Below are 21,412 nucleotides of genomic sequence, written 5' to 3' on the forward strand. Positions count from 1 at the left end.
TGGGTAGTGTGGGCAGCAGGTATATAAGGTGAGGGGCACAATAGGATCAATATAAGCATAGGAGGATACACAGGATATTATAGGGACACGGAGAATGGCACATAACAAAGTCAGAGGGTGAAGAGTTGTTACAGTGGCCTCGTACAGAAAGAAATGGCTGAACTAAATCTTAAAGCATGTGCTTGCTATCTATACACTTTATGTAACATTTTATTTTAAATATTATCATTTTTCTATTATATATTTAATATTATCATATTTTTTAGTCTACTTTTACATTATTGAGGACAGTTTCAGACTAAAGGATTATACTGAGAAGTAGATTTCAGTTAGTTTATTTCCTTAGACACAAAAGTCCATAATTTTCACTTGTACTGAAAAAGGGAACATTACACATTTTTTAGGAAAGATAATTGTTGAAACTATTAAAAACTGCCAAGACAGCCAGATAAGACATCCCTGTCTTATCCCCATTTCAACAATAACAACAACATGGTTTTCATGCATGGATAGAAGTTCCAGCACACTGCTGGAGAAAAGAAAAAAAGTTCATTTGGGCTCACTGGAAGGGGTAAAAGGAACAGTTTTGAATTTATCCACATCACTCCTCCCCCAAGTCAGCATAGCTCAGGGCTAACAGGGCCCTTTTTGACCCATACTTTCTCCTGCAGTGGAAACTGAGAGCATGCCAAAAAGTACCCAGCTTCCCCAGCTGGGGGGACACTGCCGAAGAGACCCATTTCTTTCTTGCCCATCTAGGGTACTGAGTCATGAGCTGCATGACTTGGGATCGACAGGGTTAGGAGGGTGAGGGGAAGAGGCTGGGAGAGACGCAGGTAAGGCTGTGAATGTATATATATATTATATATATACATTATATATATAATGTATATATATATTATATATATATACATGGTATTGAAATGATTTGGAGAAGATTTGTTGAAATAAAAGTGGAAATGTTTTCTTTTTGCAAGATTTTTTAGAACTTTAATATTTTGCAGTATTTCCCTGAAATTAATAATCAAAGAAATTGCTGTTTTCTCTACAACATCTGTGAGTATGCCACAGAACTAATGTTTCGCAAAAACACTGCTTGGGAAAGAATAACATGAAGAATGCAGGAGAAATTTTGGAAAAGTACACAAATGCCAATGACCTCAAACTCTTCTAGACACACATTTGAAAAAAATACTTGTTTTTTTTTTTTTTTTTTTTTAGCTAAATTAAATCTCTATCCTAGACTTCTATGCCACTATAAGAGACTTTTATTTAGTCAAGTCCAGGTAAATTCAATTTCAGGTTATAATACCATCGGTTTGAGATTTTGCTCTTGCCCAGGCTTCCTAGGCTGGCATCAGAGGGCTGGGGAGCTTAGGGAGGATCAGCGTTGGATCTGACATCTGGTTCTCATCTGGTAGCTGTCTGCACAGAAGCCGGCTGCGGTTTACACAGTTCCGTCTGGTTCTCAGTTGTGTTCATCTCTGAAACGTCTGTCTTTATATCTGGTTTCCCAACCCCATGCCTATATCACACCCACTACAACATTACCTCCTTTTGACTGAAAGCCCCCTTCATGCTAGCCAGCTCTCGCTGGGCCTTTCTAAAATCGTGGGAACATTAGACTGCTCCACTGCCCCATTCTGCGTCCTTGGGAAATTTGGTGAGGCTGTCTGAGACCACGTGTGGCCTAAAATTGCTCCCATATTAACAAAAACAAGGAACCGCCTGTGAAGATGCTGTCTCCGGGGCTCCAAACTAGGAAGTCTCCATCCCAGCACCCCCACATTTCCTGGACATAAGCCATTCTACCCTCTCAAAGGAAGCCCAGGCATTGGGAGGGGGATGTGAAGGTTATTGCAAATGATCCCACTTCAGACACCATAGTCCGATCAAGAAGAGTGACCACATATCCATTGATTTTCACCTGAAATATTGTCAGACCCTACGGGCAGGGTAGAGTGTATCTAACAGGGCATCTTTACGCCATCACCTTTAAAAATGAGTGGTCAAAAATCAGTGTACTGTAAGCTTTGTGCCCTCAGTACATTATAAAGATTTAATGTATAGTTTATAAAACAGCTTCTCAAAAATACAGTGGCATTTATTCTGTTAGATGTCTCTTGCAAATGTGGCAACTTTATCTTGACTTTGATACTTTCAGCAAAAAGGAGGAGCCTAATTAACACCAATATAAATTATTCACTCACCACATTAGGCAGAACCACCGAATGGATAACCTTGTGAATAAGCAGTGGAAGGTTCCCAAAACACTGAACATGTTTTTGTTTTTTTTTTAAATCTGATCTTAATGCAGAACAAACAACAAGGCAGTGAGACGTCCTGTATTTCTCCAACTATACATCTTTAGTTAGGACTGAGAATAAAGCAGGAAAATCACAGTACATGTATCTTCATGAGCTAGTTGACAGCAACCCATCCAACAAAAGGACACTAGCGTGTGTTGGGTGTCTGTGATGTACCAGGCGTTTCCACACGTAATAATGAATTTAGGTAGGCACTGTTGTTACTTATTTTATGCATAAGGAGACAGAAATAAGAGATGAAATAACTTGTCCAGGGTCATAAAACTGTAAGCTTTTATGGTGGAGCTTAGGTCGTCATCTGTTGACAAAACTTATGATGCCTTCCTGATGTCGTTAGACATGTGTGTTCTCCAAGAGATGAAAAGGAAGATGCATGTATCACCTTGGAAACTAAGAATTTCATTGGGTTTGTTATAATTGGAGTCAAGGAATGATCACACATGTACAGTCTGGTTCATCCCTTTTCACGATTGATTGGTTTCAAAGCATGTGTTTGCCCCACCTAAAGGGCTAAGGGTGGTCATGATGCCTCCTACTAGTTTCTCTCTCTGGCTCTAAGCATCCTCCTGTCATCTCAGGGCCAGTGTGGCTCTCCCCCCCCCCCCAACTCCCCAGGGAATTCTGGCACCTCAGGTCTTTTTCTCCCCTCTGGAACTATCTTTTTCTGACCTAATTCTCAGACAGTAGAGCCCTCACAGAAACTCTGATAGTTTATTCAAGTCTTTGGAGTAGCTGGCTTACTAAAGTGTCCCTCATTGGAAAATAGACCTTGATTCTCTGCTCCTTTCCAAGATACAACAGATCTTACTATTCCCAAGAGCAGACTTCATCCCCTGTTAGAGAGACAGCATATCCTTGTCATGCTAAGGCATCTGTAGAATTGTAGTCCTTTGGAGAATAAGGGGAACATGAGGTCAGCTCCCCGAGGGCAGAAATTTTTGTCTCTTCTGTTCCTTGATGTGCCCCAAGAGCCTAAAACAGTACCTGGCATATATTTGGCACTTATAAACATATATTTATTGCATGCATAATAATATAAGGGAGAAAAGTAATAAAAGTGAGTTACCCCACTGCCCGGCTCTTTCTCATTTTGCTGTCTGATTCTCCAAGGTAGGAACATGGTATGGATATAGATCACCAAGGCCTTGGTTAAGTGTCTTATTGACTTCAAGTGCACCATTTGGCCATTGTGAATCTGGAAATTAAAACCTGACTCATTATCCATATTCTAAGTTCTCTTGCTACTACACTACAACTTACTGAATTTTTTTTCTATGTTTTAGTGTGTACATTTTTATTTTCATGGGTGGATGGAATGGGATGTCAGGATGTAGTCTCTGTGATGATAAGATTCAGCCTGCTCTCTAACTTATTTACCCAGCTAGGGTTGGTTAGTCATTTCTCATTGGATTTCAGTACTGCCTGCTAGAATTTACTAGAGTTCTCACCGATGAATACATAACCTGTTAAGTATCTAAAAGGTCTACTAAACCCATAAAAATTTTATATACCCTGAAGAGTAGGCCTTTTGACATTTTCTATTGTTTGGATTTTAGCCAGCCTGTGAAATTACTTCCGGTCTCAGGATACTTTTTCCATCCTGCCACTAGATGTCAGGAACAATAAGAGTCAGATTATATCTACATTATCAGAAATGAACCACATTCCAGAACTATGCTCGTCGGTCTTTCCTAGAATTGACATTCATTTATTCAATAAATACTTATTGAGCACCTACTATGTATCAGCTTTAAGCATTCAGGGTACATCAGGAAAAAAAAATAGACTGTAGCAGACTTAAATGAGAAGGAGACATGATAAAGCAAGGTGGTGCATACAGATAAGAAGGAGTTGAAAAACAGAAAGAGAGTAAGAAATAATCAGAAGGAAGCTTCTGGTAGGCAGTGGTAGGTAAAGCAGAAAAGGAGCCAGATCCCTAAGGTGGATATCAAGGGGGTTAGTGTTAACTGGGGTCTTCCCTGAAGCTGACTTCCAAAGCAGGATGAGGTCTGCAAGAGATTAAGTGGGGGAAACACCCATGAAAGAAAAAAGAGACCAAGTCAAAGGTGTGGTGAGCCTTTAGCCTGCCATGATTTTCTGTCCCTGGGAAGTCGAGGGGAAAGCAGGAGCACTGGGGAAGGAGTGCCTTACTTTGCAGTGCATCTCTGATGGCCAGACTGATGGGGACATTGAGCTTAAGTTGCTCTGTGGAGGAGTCTTGGTGTCTTTTAGGAATCCCCTACATTGGTAACTCTGCTGGCTGAGGGCGTCCTCGGGATTTCTGTGCTCTTGCACAAAGGACATAGTAGATAGTGGATAGAGAGGGTTGGTGCTGGTCAGTTATGTTCACCATAGCAGGGTACCCTAGTGATGGATTGTCATTGTGGCCCCAGAATCCAAGAAAGCTAGAAGTTGGAAAGCAGAAGAGACTAGAGAGAAACTGTATGCCTTTACTGAGTAAACCATTACTGTGTTCATGGACAGCACACAGTAGGCATTCATTAAATGCTATTGTATTTTTAAATTATTTCATATTTTAAAATTTCTCTGTTATTTCTCCTCAGTGAATAGAATTATATATTCTTGAATAGGAATTAAAATAATAAAATGAAACAAAGCATCTCTTCCTTCTGCCAGTCTCTATTTTATTGGACATAAGTTACAAAGTCTTTTGTTCCATCCTTTATATCATATGAAACCTTAACTAGATTTTTGACCTCACAGACATGCCAATAATTCCAGTTTCTTATTGTACATATTATTGTTACAGAGGAAAAAAAAGGAGAAAATTAGAATATTTGACCTCCATGATATGAGTCTTTATAGTACTTATTGGCTCAAATAAGAAGCAAGCACTTTTATGGTTGTAGCAGAGTGTATCTTCTCATATTTTATCTTTAGAGATGCTGCAAGAATTTATACACTATAGATAAACCATCATTCTGATAAACTATGAAATTTAAATAATTTATACACCATAGATAAACCATCATTCTGATAAACTATGAAATTTAAACAAGTTTACAAGCATTTTTCTACTCAGAAACTTCTATCAGTTTCAAGGATTTGGCTTAGCAGTTCCCAGAGTTTGAATGCTTGAGTAAAAATTTCTTAAAAACTAAAGTACTGAACAAATGGGCTGAGGGTCTCATGAGAAGTAAGCTGTCAAAATTTTTAATACTTCCTACAGTAGCTCAAGGAGAAAATCCCAACAGGACATGATGTTTGTTTTTCATGTATTGCTATCTTTTTCTTTTCTTTTTGGAAAAACAGTAAAAATAAGAAGGTATACACTATATGATAAACCAAAGATTGCAAAACAAGAGTATGCCTGTATTCAGTCAGGAAAAGAAAAAAATATCGTAAAAATGTAACTGCCTTACTACTCTGATAGAAGCAATATATTCCTTAAATACTTTTTATTGAAGAAATAAGAATCTTCATGTTAATTTATACAGCCAGATGACTAATCATTACCATTTCTAGTAGAAAATAATTATGTGCTGATAATATAAAACTGTCAATCTTTGCTAATAAGGTATGAATTGGTGAAAACATGAAATATAGAAATTATTGCTTAAGGAATTGGACCAAGGCAAATTCAAGGCAAATTAAGTGCCACCTGGCAGATTTCATTTCTTCTCTTCTCTCTCTCCACCGCCACCCACCCCTTAAGGCATAAAAGGTTTACTGCCAAAATTTGAACCTAGCCAATGTTAGAAAATAAATAATTCATGGTAGGCATTTATTGACTACTTAAAAATATTTTGTTCTATTAAAGTAGTCAAGCATTAAAATTATACTCTTACTCAGCCCCTCCTCTGGTTGAGCAAGACCCCTCCCTGGAACAGCATATTGTCCAGAATGAGCCCGTCTCAAACATCTCAAACTATAAACTTGTAGAATTCAAAGAAATATGCCTTCAGAGGCAGGGAGAAAAAAAAAAAAAAAACCTTCAAGATATCATATGGGTATAGTTTGCACACTGTGAAACTCGGAGATGTATTCACAAATCCTACAGAAATTGAGGACTCAGAAAAGAGGCCATTAATAAAATTGAAATTCCCCAAAGATTTAATATTGTGCAATACACAGTAATTCTACAGCTGTCTCTGATACCTGCTTTTATGCTTCTGTTCCGCTGAGGGAAAACTCTTCCAAAGTTCCCATCCAATCACTTTTCCTGGGGTCTTGGCTCTCAAGGGAATACATTCTCTTCACCTCCATAGAAGTACCTTCTCATTTATTTGAATATGACGATTGATTCAGAAGTAAATGAGTTCAATAAAGGTCATAGTAGACAAACTCTGCCTGAAAAGATGAAAGGAGAATGAGCTATTATACCACCACAGAAATAAAATTAATTGCTTCCCTTTATTGAAGTGAGAATTATTTTATTTTTAAATACAGCATCATTATATGGAAGTCATAGGGACCTAGCATTGGAGAAGAACAACTTAGGGATCATTTAAGTCAAGACCTTCATTTTACAAAAATGAAAATGAACCAGAGAAAGGAAATTACTAGACTAGATGTCCAGTTGCAACAGAATTGAGAGATTAGATAACTAATTATGGAGAAGCCAACATATGTATCATTAAAGTTTTCAGAGGATTCTATATCCAGCTTTGTTTTTCAACCATTTGGAATATTATTATTACTTTTGAATTTAATGGACTTTTAAAAATAATTTTTATTATAGAAGTAATCCATGCAAATAGATTTTTTAAAAATGCTAGCAATGCAGGGGTTAATGAAATGCATAGTATAATTCTTGGCCACTCCTAATTCCCCAAACCCCCAATTTCATTCTCCACAGACCATTAAGAATGGATATTTCTAGTGACTCTTTTTGTTTTTATTGTATATTTTTATTTTTCTTAATTTATGAAATTTAGACTCTATTGGTCTCCAATAAAAAATTTCAAGGATTTACTTTAGCAATTCTACTTTTTGATGAATTGATCATATTCTTATTTATATTTACATTATAAATGATTACTTTATGTTCTAGCTATTGTTTGACCTGAAATACAATGAACAACATTTACAATTCTAAGATAATGTCAACTTTTTTTTTTTTTTTGGCTTTTAAAGTAAACAGAATAATTTGACTCATAAAATGTAAAGTGTAACCCTGTCTTTCCAATGGTACCAATTAAAAGAGAAGTCACCATGCATCTCAGTATACTGTACCTGCTATTGCTTTTTTCCTATCTTTCTAGCTTCTTCTGAGTCAGCCTCTACAGTTTCTTACAAATTGCATTGCCTCCTTTCTTGAAATGATGTATTTTTTTTTAATTAGTGAATTTGGAAAGCAATTTTTTTTTCACATGGGTTGAGTGGTAAGTAAACTTTCTGAAGAATCGTTGCTCTTATATTTAATTTGATAATGGAGCTATCCATAAAATTTTGAGTTCAGATCCTTTTTTCAAATTCAGATACTGAAAATATGACTGTGGTGTCCTCACACCACTGTTCCCTGTCAGCCACTGGTTGTCAGACTTTGGCTAGATTGACTGTCACCCGGTAATAGAAACTGCTAGTTATTCAACAGAATCTGCTTTTCTTTTCCGAGGACACATGGGTAGATTGCATTGGCCAGCCTCCTTTAGGCCATGATATATTCCTTTTAGGGGCCAAGGCTTTTATGAAGCCACTGTGGCCTCTCCCCATTCTTTCCTTTCAACCAGCTGGGCAGCAGACGGCAGAGCCACAGGGTGGATGGACGCCGGTTCCTTGAATCACTGTGTGAAGGAAAGCCACCCAGAATGCTACGTTAAGCTGTTAAGCACATGAGAAATAAACATCTAATTATAAGGTTTAGGTGTATTTTTATAGTAGCTGTCATTCTTCTTTTCCTCTCTGGATTTTTTTAGGATTTCCTCTTTGTCCTTGGAGTTCTGAAATCTCACCAGGATGTCTGTAGGTTTGAGACTATTTCATGCATCCTGATGAGGACATGGTGGGTTCTTTTATCTCAGTACGCAAAGGGACATTTCTGCAGTTCTTTCTCTACATTTTCTTTACTGATGTTATGTCTATTCTCCCCTTTCAGAATTCCAATGGGATAAATGTTGTACTTGTTAAAACTTGCCTCCGCCGTTGCACGCTCTTCTCTGCTGCCCTTCACCCCTTTGTCTTTTGCTGTACTGAGGATAGATACCTCAACTTGGTCTCCAAGGTCGCCAACAAGGTTTAACTGCTGTGTTCTATTATATGTCCCGTCCATTTGGTGGGAGGGAAGGTGTGTGACCATGTTGTTAATATCCGGAGCTCTTTCTTTCTACTCTTACCAGTCCATTTTTATGGCAATTTGAGCTGCTTTTATGTATTTTTAATGAATATACTCTCTTCTCGGATCTGTTTAAGAATTCTAACTTTAAAAAAAATTATTTTCAGTTCCGAGAAATATCGCTGTTTTTCTCTAACAGAAGTTTTTCTCTTTATTCATCCTCCATCCTTTCAGTTTTTCTCAAGAGTCTGACAATCCTTCATTGCTCTTTGTGGTTATTGATGAACCAATATGCTGGAGTTTTCTGAGAGTCTCAAGGTCTGTTTTCTCCACAAGCCTTCCTGTACACGGAAAGGCGGGGACAGAGTTCTAGATAATTGGGTGGGTCAGTGGCATGAACCAGCAGGCTTCCATGTTGAGAAGGTGTACAGGAAAGAACCGGGAGGACCAGGGACCCTGTCAGTAGCTAAAATAAGGATAGAGTTCTTTGGTCTGTATGACTTTGGGAGACATGCCTTTTATTTTCTGTCTTCCCTCTCGGCCTAATGTGGAATTCTAGCTTTACCTCGAAGTCTGCACTGCTTCTTGCTAAGGTCCCACACCCTCTGAGTAGGCTCCTTTGCTAAGAAGTTCACCTGCCTCCCTGAGAGAAGCGTCCTCGGGCTTCACTGACAGCAGAAACAGCAGCTTTCCAGCCCAAACCTGAGCGCGGGAGAGAAACAGGAGTGGCAAGGGCCTGGCTCTTCTGACATGAGTCCCTGGTGTTCCAGGTGGCCTCTGTCTGCTTTCTCATCGGTCTTTTCAGTCAGCCATGGAGAGACACTTGTCCCACAAGGGAGAAGGGCATGGCCCCCTGGGGCCAGCCTGCCAATACCCAGACTGGACTCTGCCACTTACCAGGGAGGTGACCTTCACAAGTGACTCACTTCTGAGAGCTTCAGACTTTGCATCTGTGAAGCGAATAATCACAGCCTCTACATCAGAGGAGTGCAGCGAGGAGTCCACTACTTAATACGGGTTGTGTTACTTTGCCAGAACTGCCATAACAAAACACCACAGACCGGGTACCTTAAACAACGGAATTTTACTCTCTTACGGTTCTGGAGAGTAGATGTCCAAGATTAAGGGTTGCTTTTTTTCTGAGACCTCTCTCCTTGGTTTGTAGATGGCAGCCTTCTTGCCATGTCTTCACATGGTTGTGCCTGTGTGCAAGGATCTGGCTCCCAATCTCCTCTTCTTACAAGGAAACCAGTCATGTTGGATTAGGACTCACCCGTGTGACTTCATTTTATCTTAAATACCTTTTTTAAGACCCTGTCCCCAAATACGGTCACATTCTGAGGTACCGGGGGTTAGGGCTTCAACATAGGGATGTGAGCAGGATACAGTACAGTATATAGTTTGGTCCGTAACGCCTGTAAGCCACTGGGAAAGCCTCTGCACGTAATAAGCTCCACATAGTGTAAGATACTATTATTAATTGAAAGAAGCAGGTTCTCTTTTCTTTGTTTATATTCTGATCATCGGATTTCTCGGTTCCTGATGCTTTGCTATCAGGCAGTGAGCATCAGTACTGAGGGGCTCAGAGTGCCCACCATGACCCACACCGGAGGGGATCCCCTACCTGGAAACAGGATTCACGTATGGGGGGCCTTCTACATGCCCCCCTCACAACTGTCCTTACCCCCCAAATACTCCCACAGGCTTCTAAAACTAGCTAATAGTCTTTGTGGAGGTAAGTAGGCAGGCAGTAAGTTGGGAAGGTTGACTGTATTCCTTCCTCACTTCTAGAGAAACTCTGATAAGATATGGGTTTTTCAGTGAATCCTTATTATTATACCAAATTGGTCACTTTGAATTTTGAAATGTAAATGATCTCTCAATCTTTGCAGAAACTTTCAACTCAGCATCTTTTTACAGAAACACACAGATGGTCAGAATAATAGTAGACTTCAGATTTAAGAAATGTTTGAAGCTGAGGGGAATTCCTAAACCAAAATTTCTGAGTAGCTTTTTGCTACGGGTCGCCACCATAGGAAGAGCCTAGGTCTGTCAAGAGTGGGAGAGAGCTTTTTCTTGTTTCCTGTTCCATCTTAAGTTATACTAAAGATGCTCACAAACATCCCATGACGGGGCCCTTCGCCACAGGAGGAAGAAAATATTTGTAAGGCTGCACCATGGGTTCATCAGGAGACATACCCATAAGCTCAGAGGGACGGCATGGTGGAGGCTTGTTCTGCAGAGGCTCACAACACAGCCAGCACTCCGCCCTCCCTTCACCAGCCCCAGCCTCTTTTGTGGAGGCCAAGTAGCTCTTCTCCACATGCAACTTGAGAGAGAATCTCCGTGTTAAGTTTTACTCTCTCACAGAGAGATCTTTAGTAATATGTAATGTTTTCACAATAAAATAATTCCTATAAACAGCTCAGTGGGCATATGAGGGCCCTCAGTGCCAGACTGTGGTTTGGAGTATCAGAAATGTTTTCTCTAGGGGAGAGGAGAAGGAAGAAACATGGGAACCCAAGCCCCTTGGAAGGAGAGACTATTAGGGTTATGTGGAGGAGGGGAAGAAGGGGGTGGAGGGGAGAGGGTAGCTTTACTTTCATCATTTGCCCATTCAGTGCCAGCATATAAAATATCAGGCTCAGAATTCACCCAGGTAGGAAATGACCCCAACTTGATACTTCTTGGCTGAATCTGGTGGTCCCCGTAGGTTCAGAATGTCTCCCAGTCAAGGAATGAGGAGGCTTGACCACATCATCTATCAGAAGACAAGAGGTGTGCATAAGGTTAGGCTTTATACAACAGGGAGAACCATCCAAGTAGCCAAGTTACCTTGTGTTTAGTCCGTTTTCCTTAAAAACCCAGGGCATGCAAACAGAGGCATACCGCCATTTCTGCCGTGCTCCTCCGCTCCAGGCAGACGGGAGGAATAGTGCACGTAGCAGAGAAAGGAAAGTGTAGCTCCAGGAAAAGAATTAGAGGAATGAGGAGCCACCAGCAGGAAAAGCCACAGTGGGTTCTTCAGATAGACCCGTTTCCCTGCTGCCTGGCTTTTGGCAGTCTTTTGTAAAAAACGCCACAGACAACCAGACTTTTCCCTATCTCAGATTCTCAAAATACCACTGTAATTATTAAAAATGTAAGGACGCAGATCACTGGCTTCTTAGTAAGGTCTGTGGAAAAATACCCTACCTCTTTCTGCTGTTGTGAACTTCTCCGGGTCTCTACCTCGCAAACGATGCTGTGCCGTAAATTTCCTTTTGTCGAGCAATTAATTCTCAAGGAGCACAGGCTCGCGTTGCAAGCACATATGTTTGCTTTTGGAATAAAGTTGTTAATGGCTAAATGTATTCATCGTTCCTGGTTTCACAAACTCATGATGGCAGGCACCATAATGTTTTCCAAGTACTGGTGACTGTTTTTCTTTGCACGGGGCACTGGCCTGTCTCTCACATTCACAGCTGCGGTACATGCTTTGCATTTAGAGAAAGAAAAGGGAGCAGGAAGGGGAAAAAAAATCATTTGTGATTGGTGTGTGAATAAGAGCTAGCTTAGAGCCTCCCACTCTGGCTCTGGAATGAGAATGATGCTTGATTGATATTGATGCACTTTGCTAAGATGAGCTGGAGTCCATGCAGGTGCAGGTGAGCTAGGCTAATCAAGACAAAGTTTCTGTGACTTTAAACTACAGAAAGAGTCTTCTATGTTCAGGGGAGAGAAAGAAAACTCTTTTGCTCTCAGTGGTGAGAAGGAACTGAAAGGGGCAGCCCAGGGCCGTTGCACCTGCTGCTTAGGGCATTCCCTGCATGGCTGGCCCACGTCCTCACGGTCGGCTAAGGAAAACTGACAGCTTTTTTGGTGCCATCATTGGTCTTAAAGTCAGAAAGATTTTGTTAATTTGGCTTTAAAGAATGCTTTATATCCTCAGCATTAACCATTCATTCTAAATATACTTATTTCTTAAGAGATATACTACATTATTAAATATGGAACGTTAACTATATAAAACATAAATAGACCTATACACCACACACACACACACACACATTCCTACTCCTACATATAGGCTTGGGTGAATATTCAAGAAATCATGAGCAGCGGGACCAGGGAGAAGATGGAGATTTTTACTTTTTGTTTTATACCCTTCTGTATTGTTTAAATGTTTAACTGTTTAAGTATTATTACTTTTGTAATAAAAGACAAAGGTAACAGCTAGGAGATTCCCTTTCTAATATCTACATACTCTAAAATGATGCACGTGATAGAGTTGTATTTTGTCAGAATATTCTAGGCAGGATTCCACCAAGCTATACTATGAAGTGCAGTTTTGAGGGAGTTGGTCATGCCCTGCGTGCGCAGAGTGGGATGTTTGCTCATTGCTTTTGAGCGTCATCTCTGCTAGGCAGTGAATGGTAGGCAGGGTGACCGCACTTTCCAGTATACACACTTGTTCCAATGCTGTCATGTGCAAAACTCTCCTGATCTTAGGGGCGCCTGGGTGGCTCAGGCAGCTGAGCATTGGCCTCTTGGTTTTGGCTCAGGTCATGACCTTGAGGTCCTGGGGTTGAACCCCATGTCGGACTCTGCACTCAGCGTAGAGTCTGCTTCAGAATCTCTTCCCCTCCCTCTGTCTCTCAAATAAATAAATAAAATCTCTAAAAATAAATAAATAAACAAATTAATTAATTAGAATTTTTTAGAAAGCATCCTGATCTGGACCATGAACTTTGTGAGCACTCTTGTTATGGATCGTCCTGTGGGCTCTTTGCTGTGCCTTTCGTCCACCCTTGAAAATCATACTTTCGGTTAAAAAAAAAAAAAAACGAGTCACTGTGATAGCTGCTTTATAGGCATTATTTAATTTAATCGCAAATAGATTTTTGTGGCAGATGAAATTATTTAATGATGAAGACACGGTTTGAGAACGTGCCCATGATTTTGTTTTAAATATTATCATGTTGATTTTCTTACCTGCTGATTTCACGAGCTCAGTCGTGTCCTGTCATTGACTGTGTTTGGCCTTTCAAAACATTCAGAGACACGCAAACCCCTAAGGTCTATGTAATCCGTCCCATCTACTCCTAGCCTCTTCCAATAAAATCCTACTACAACTCATAGAATTAATGCAGATGTCGGAAATAGACTTTGTCTTTGTTTTCAACTCAAAATCCATTCTCGTTGGGAAGTCTCCTTGTCCCTTCAGCCTGGGTCACGTTCACTGACTGCACACTCTGAAAGCCCCCTTTCAAGCAGTTACTAGTTTATACAGATTTATCTGATGAAGTTCTCTTTCCCAAATATGCCAAGCTCAGTGCAGGTAGGCAGCATCTTATTTTGTCTTTCAATTACTTCTCCACCAAGCATACTGCGTTAGTAGTGCTGTCACGTTAATATACACTCATTAAGTATTTATTGGGGGGGGGGGGTTGTTCCTGGGTGGCTCAGTCGGTTAAGTGTCTAACTCTTGGTCTTGGCTCAGGTCATGGTCTTGGCTCAGGTCATGGTCTTGGGGTCCCAGGATTAAGCCCCACATCAGGCTCTGTGCTCAGCAGAGAGTCTGCTGGAGATTCTCTCTCCCTTGTTGTCTCCTTCTACCTGTCCCCCTGCTCATGCTCTTGCTCCCTAAAATAAACAAATAAATCTTAAAAAAAAAAAAAAAATAAGTATCTGTTGAAAGACTCATTGGCAGTCTCTCTCTAGAACAGCCAGAAGAGGGGCTTTAGCGCCTCCTCTATATTTTGAAGAATCCTGCAGAAACAAGGGAGGGTGCCTCTTTTTCTTCAGAGGGTCAAACCCTGCACTCACAGAGCCAGAATACCTCTGGGTTTTGGAAGCAGGTATAAATTCCTGCCTCGGATAAACGGCAGGTATCACTCCTGAAAAAGGCTTCATTCTGTCACTTTGCTTTAGTCTAGCAACCTTGCTGTGAGGCTGGAGCCCCACTGAGGTCCTTCCTGATTTCTCACTCCCAGGACCAATGCTTAGCCTTTATGGCAATATTGGATTTTGTCATTTCATAATTATTTTAATAGTTTTATCACTGTGTGGTGTAGGAATGGCAGCCTGGAAAAACACACACACATTCAAAGCTCCTTTGGGAGAGCAATTATTCACATAGTATGGCGTAGAGGTAGGCGTGACGGAGAGCCATCGTGAAGTAGCGAGATGCCCCCCCCCAATAGCCCTTTTTAATGTCCATAGTGGTATGAATTTAAGTGCTATTGTTATTATTCTCATTTTATAGCTGTATAAATCATCTCACATTGAAATAAAGGGAATGACACAAACTAAACACCCTCAGTGGTTAGAATTTCCCTCTCCTTTGAAATAGCCAACTACCAAAGCAAATGTTTTAAATTAATGCAGAAAATCTAATATTTCTATTTCAGTCCCGACCTTAAATGAAGGAAGTCTAGTTGAGTGTTGCCTCAGGACCAAAATCCCATCCAAATTTTTCTTCATCTAACGGTATTAGACTTACAGTTTTAAAAATAGGATGCTTTTCAAAACTTAATTTTTAAACTTCACAAATTTAAATTTTTAAGATTATAATTATACCTCACTTTTTCATTGTGCATACAATGGTATGCACAATGAAAGGTGCCTAATAAAAAATTTTCCTTTGAATTAGATAGTTTTATATTTAATGGCAGGAAGCAAGGGCATATAGCATAGGTTGCTTTTGACATTGTTATTAGATTTGATTAGTCCATAGGATTGATTTAGAGTTAAGGAGACAGGATTCTCACATAGTTCAATTAAGGGAGTGATATAAAACAAATATATTCAGTGGCTAAAAATCCCTCCTCCTTTCCATCATCTGATTATTTACCCAAAGAATCTCCATTATATATGATTTGTTCACTTCCTACCTTTGCAGCTTTTCCTCTGGGTAGGAAGAGGGCTAAACTTGGTAACTGAGCATGTATATTTCAATTAAAAAAATATATTGCTTTAGAAGACACAGAGCACCTTGTGTTTGATTCACAGGTGGACCAAATTAAAAAAAATGAAATTCTTATTACTTAGTTTTCAGCCCACGGAGACGACGTTACGTATGCAGAGAAAACAAATGTAACCTCTGAATTTAATTCTAGTTGCATTATCTCTTGTTCTTATTTGTATGTCACAGCCTGAAGCTTTGACATTGCTTCTGTATTCATCTATGAGGCGAAGTGTTTGGGGGAAGGGAATCACAAAGGCCCATAAGAAAACTCATATCCAACTACTGAGACTTGTAGGTTAATTTAATGCAGGGAGAAAACTCTATTTTAAATGTGATGATATACTGAAAGAATGAGACGATTTAGCATTGTATTTTCCCTCCAGCAAGGCAAAAGGGCACTTGGTCCTGTGTCATTTCTTTTCTTTTTTTAATTATTATTTAAACAGGACAAAAATAATGTAGTGCAGAACACATGTCATTAACTCCAGAAAGCTAAATAGCAAACGAGCCCATTTCGATCAAATGCCTAGGATTCTTTTAATCAAGTACTTATTGTTAGCAGGCCAGTGCTATCTGGCCTCTATAAACTACCCTGGGCCCATTAGGAACCTCTGTTTTACTTGTCTTAAAGATTCTGTTGCTTCTGTGTACTTCCTATTAATGTATACAACAGAGAACCTGGCTTAGATTTGTGTATGTGTTTCTATTTTTTGTCCAGTTTTACTGGATTGGCAGTTGCCCAGAGAGGTTAAGTAACTAGCCTCAAGCATCTCAGGAGTTGAGGGGCTGGGTAAGAAGTAGAATTGAGGAAAGCGTTGACTCCCAGCTTTTCCTTCATCAGGAGAATGTGGGCTCAGGTGAAGAACGTATCAAAAGAAACTGAAAGTAATCATGTCTTTCTTTGAACTGTGTGGGGTGGAGGGAAGGGCAACACTTGAACTCACTCCCCGGGCCAAAGTTTCCAGCCGATATACGATCCCTGAAGATGAATGGATTTTTAAAAGAGTTCCCTAATTGGCCAATGCCTGTGGTAAGTGTCTGTTCACACACAGCCAAAGATCACAAATCAGAGCAGAAAGTCCTTTAGTGTTTAAAGGCGTGCATTCAGAGACTTGAGGGAATCCCCAGATCCCTTCCAATTATGATCGTGACAATGTCCTCATCTGTAAAAGAGTAATAGGAATATCTACTTCACATAACGGTCCTGAGGACTGAACTAGACAATACATCAAAAGGCAGCAAGAGAACCACAGTAAGGCCCAGGCTCTGGGCAATTTGTGAGTCTAAGTCAAGGAAACTGATCACTCTGGAACTGCCTCTATTCAAATCCAAGGCCAGATCCTGGAGTTCCCTTAAAAAAGAAGCAAAAACAAACCAACAAAAAGTGTTATTTTTCCCTAAAAGAAATTCCTTAAGCATCTGCATAAAGTATGCTGTGTCTTGCTGTTTCTGGTCAATAACACACGAATTAATTCGACCCAACCACACTTACCTCTATTCTCCTGATCCGAATTCACTAAGTGGAAATCGCCTTCCCCTGCTCTCTCCCACTGCATGTGTTCTTACTTTCTGTTCAGGCTCCAACCTGCCCATCCAACAAACCACACCTTTTGACTTAAAAATAGATTTGTAGGCCAACACGATTAGCATCGAATATTCTCTATTTGTCTCTCGTGTCTTTCTTTACTTCTGTGCCCTCTCCACATTCCTATAGCTGAGGGGAAAAAAAAAAAAAAGATAAACAAAAACAGATCGTTGCCAGTCTACCAAATTCAACCACCATTTGTTGAGCTCTGGGAGCTGTGCTTGGGGTCAGGCACGTCTCCCCGTTGACCCATTGTCTCTGTTCACCTGACCCAGCCCCTCCCCACATGGGCTCTGTCCATGCCGAAGCCAGTCCTAGCCTGCAAGAAGACCTGCTCTCTCCTCTATTTCTCCTCGGGGTCAAGAAGTCTAGGAAATGTAGCCTCAGTTTGCTACTGCTTATGCCTAATAAATGGGCACAGCTAACACCTTCTATGCAAACATTGTGCCTGACATCTAAGTCTAACAGGTACACGTGAAGTCAGTACTATCTTCCTTGTACAGATGAAGAAACTGAGGTAGAGAATTTGAGTAGCATGCACAAGTCTAACCACCAGTAAGTGAAAGAACAAGGATTCAAACTTGGTCATTCTGGCCCTGGGACCCCCTCTATTAACCAGAAGCTATACTTGCGGCCCCTCCGGTACTAACGTGAATGCGGAGAGTTTCTTAAATTCTTGTACCTAGTTTTGTTCCCACCTTGTTGCAGTATCATCAGTAACTTCAACATAACTTCCTAGTCTCAGTGGAGAGAGACCCTAATTAGTATTATTTTTTTTTTTAATTTGTTTATTTGACAGAGAGAGAGAGTACAAGCAAGGGGAGCAGCAGGCAGAGGAAAAGGGAGAAGCAGACTCCCCGCTGAGCAGGGAGCCTTATGCGGGGCTTGATTCCAGGACCCTGGGATCATGACCTGAGCCGAAGGCAGACGCTTAACCGACTGAGCCACTCAGTGACCCCCCCAATTAGTATTCTTAAGCCACCTACCTTTGTCTTTGTTTCATCATGAATGTTTGAACCCTGGCGTCCTCGGGAAAGCTGGAAGGGATCACTCAGGGGCCCACTGCAGTGACTTTGAATGGCAGGATGCAGCAACCTTTCTGGGCAGTCATGAGACAGAAGGAAGAATCAAGCAAATTCATTGTCAAGGGAGGGAAGGTGAGCTGCGGGGTGGGGGGGCATGCTAGTGATGGTCTGACTGGGTGATAGGAAAGCAGGGGGCATCCGGGCGATATATACTTTCTAGGTGAGACAAGCCCAATTGCCCTGCGGCCACTCATTTGCAGCCAGCAGTGGGAATGAGGGAACTGCCTTTGGTCACCATCCCGAGAGAATGTACTGTGGTGTTCTATGAAGTCAGCACTCCAGGAAGGCGATCCCTCCCCTCACATCAAATACGTTTCAAGTTCACATACCCTAGGAAGGAATACCACTTAAGCTGTATCTCCTAACATTTAATCATCTCTAAATCCTTTTGAAAGGGTTTTCTGACACCTAAAAGAAATTTAGGAATAAAAACTTATGCTTAATCATAGCTCCTCAGGAGACGTCCCTTGCTGGAGGAAACATGACTATGGATTGCGAGAAATAAAATGGGACTTTTTCTTGTTGCCCTTGTTACCCCAAGTCCAAAGTTGAGGAATCACTGGCAGTGGAAGGGTGGGCACTCAGGTGGGACATGTAGCACTCTCTGGTTAGGAATGAAATGCATAGATCCTTAACCACAGCTATGACTAATTGAGAAATTCTATGGGATAATAATAGATAGATTTCACGGTTTGCTGCATTTTCTGTTGTAAATAGAGAAGAGAGGAAGAAAAGTAAATTTGGAAGAAAAAGTAGACCCTAAAAGTGCAAATTCAAGGAAATTGCATTTTTAAGAAGTGAAATGAGTCTACTTTCATTAGTTTCATTTCCAAATGTCTATAGGATATTCAGTGGACAATATCCTGTGGAAAGTAAGAATTATAGACTTATAAGGAGGGTAAGAGGTCAGGGATGAAGATGTCAACCCCATACAGAGCATAATTGAACCATGTGTCTCATTGAAAAATTGTTTAGGTCTCTAGTTCTAGCAGCTGTGAGAGTTAAAATTATCCTCCTTATTCCACTCAGTGTATTTCATTATTTAGACATCATATATTAGACATAAGGAAGAACGTCTTGAGTGTAAGAGTGATTAAACACTGAAACAGACTACCAAAGGAGCTTGTGAAATTATCGACTCTAGAACATTTTAAAAATAGAGGCAGCCATCTGTCTTCAGTGATTTGGGTGGTAATCTGTCTTGGAAAAGGAGACTGGACAAAATAAACTTGATAGGGGAATATTAAGTAAATAATTTTCTGGACTTTTTTTCTAATTTGATGCCCTTCTATATACATGTGTTTTGTTTTGTTTTTTTAATTGTGAACTGTTCTGATTCATTACTCTATCAGTTTTTACAGTGCTGGGTTATGCCCTACTTTAGGACTAGTCCAAGCAAAACTTGTTACATCTATGTTTTGTCTTTAATCTTATTGTCCAATATCTGAATTTTTCTTAGAGAGCATTGCATGCTATGTACAATATATAGACTTTATGGAAGTGAGTAGGTTTATGAAACAATTGTGATACTCAAAATGTGGTCAGATAAGTGCCTGGATTTGGGAGACACAACTAAAAACCCAAAGGAAGCAATGGATAAAAAGGAGGTATTTAATCAAATCTAATTCTAACCTTGACGTAGGACTGAAAGAGACCATTTTGATTTGTTTCCCCAAATCTTTTTAGCCAACCCTCCTTTCCACCAGGGCTCTTAACCAAGAAAGCATGCACATAAAAACAGTGCCAGATAAAAGGGGATAGAAGTACCAATTCATGAATAACCTTTCAAGGGCCTGAAAACCCCCAAAAAGAGCTCCGTGGAAAAAGATTCAGTGAAAAATAGAGCTTCAGCCGAAGAGCCACCTCCCCGGAACCTACAGTTTCCAGCCTCCCAGCTGGAGAGAACAAACTCCTGTCTGATTTACCTCCCAGTTACAGATGGTCCTTCTGGAACAGAAAGTGCATTGCAGATCTGTGCTGGCCCTCTCCACCTTGGGGAACCTCTCTGAAAGGAGCAAGAAAGGACAAGTAGGGTACACTGGCCATGGGCAGTGTCCTTTAGCGCACAGTGACACTTCCCACTCCAAATGTGAGCCAATAAATGTCTTGGTCTCTGACCAACCAGATTAACAGTTTCTCCTCCTTTGGGAAAAACAGAGGGATTCCCTTTCCAACAGATGAAAATATGAAAGTCTAGAGCAGGGTTTCTTAAGCAGAGAATCCACAGAAGAATTTCAGATATGGAACTGGATTTCCAGGAAAACATTTCCATTTATTTCTTTCTGATACTTTGAAGAGTTGTTGCATGTGGGGAAAGCACAAAAGAACATCATCTGTAAAAATTAACCTTGTTCAGTTTTGATCTTAAGAAATTATTTTACTCCAAACAAGTATAAGGATGTAATGATACCCACTGGGATCACCATGCTATGCTGTCTAAAATATTTTGATAGAAATAATCCACTCTTATTATTATTGACGTTTCTTTTTAGTTTACATCAAGACGGGATTATCCAGGGCACTTGCAAGGAAAAACAAATACCATGAATCTTATGTACCTTTGGTTAATCTGCATTGATAAACATGTCCGCATACCAAAGCTTCCATGTAGCTTATGTAAAAAGGTTCTTGCTAATCAAAACATAAAACGAAAAATAAAACTATAGTGATTCCACTACACACGTAGTGTAGTATCTCAAATCAAAAAGACTCACCCTACCAAGTGTTAGCAAGAATGTGGAATACCTGGAACTCTCATGCATGGCTGATGGAAATTTAAAGTGGTATATGCACTTTGGAAACAGTTGGGCAGTTTAATGAAAACTGAAAAAAATATACCTATGCTATGACCTAGCCATTCTACTAGGAATTTACCCTGGAAAAATGGAAGCAGGTGTCCATACAAAGACTTATATAGCAAAGTTCATAGCAGCTCTATTAGTAATAGCTGGAAATAAGTACCCATCAATAAATATAGAATATTACTCAGCAATAAAAAGAAATCACTTACTGATACATACAACGATATAGGTGAATCTCAAGTGCATGTCCATTATAACTCAATAAAGTTGTTTACACACACAACTAACAAAACTCAAGACCTGTCCATCTGTCACTCCTTAAATAAAATAGCCATGGGACTCCTTTTTGTTCTCTGTTGCCCTCTTCCTTCCTTCCTTCCTTCCTTCCTTCCTTCCTTCCCTCTTCCCTTCCTTCCTTCCTTTCTTCAGA

This window comes from Ursus maritimus, unplaced genomic scaffold (genome assembly GCF_017311325.1).
Source record: "Ursus maritimus isolate PB19 unplaced genomic scaffold, ASM1731132v1 scaffold_28, whole genome shotgun sequence".
Lineage (NCBI taxonomy): Eukaryota > Metazoa > Chordata > Mammalia > Carnivora > Ursidae > Ursus > Ursus maritimus.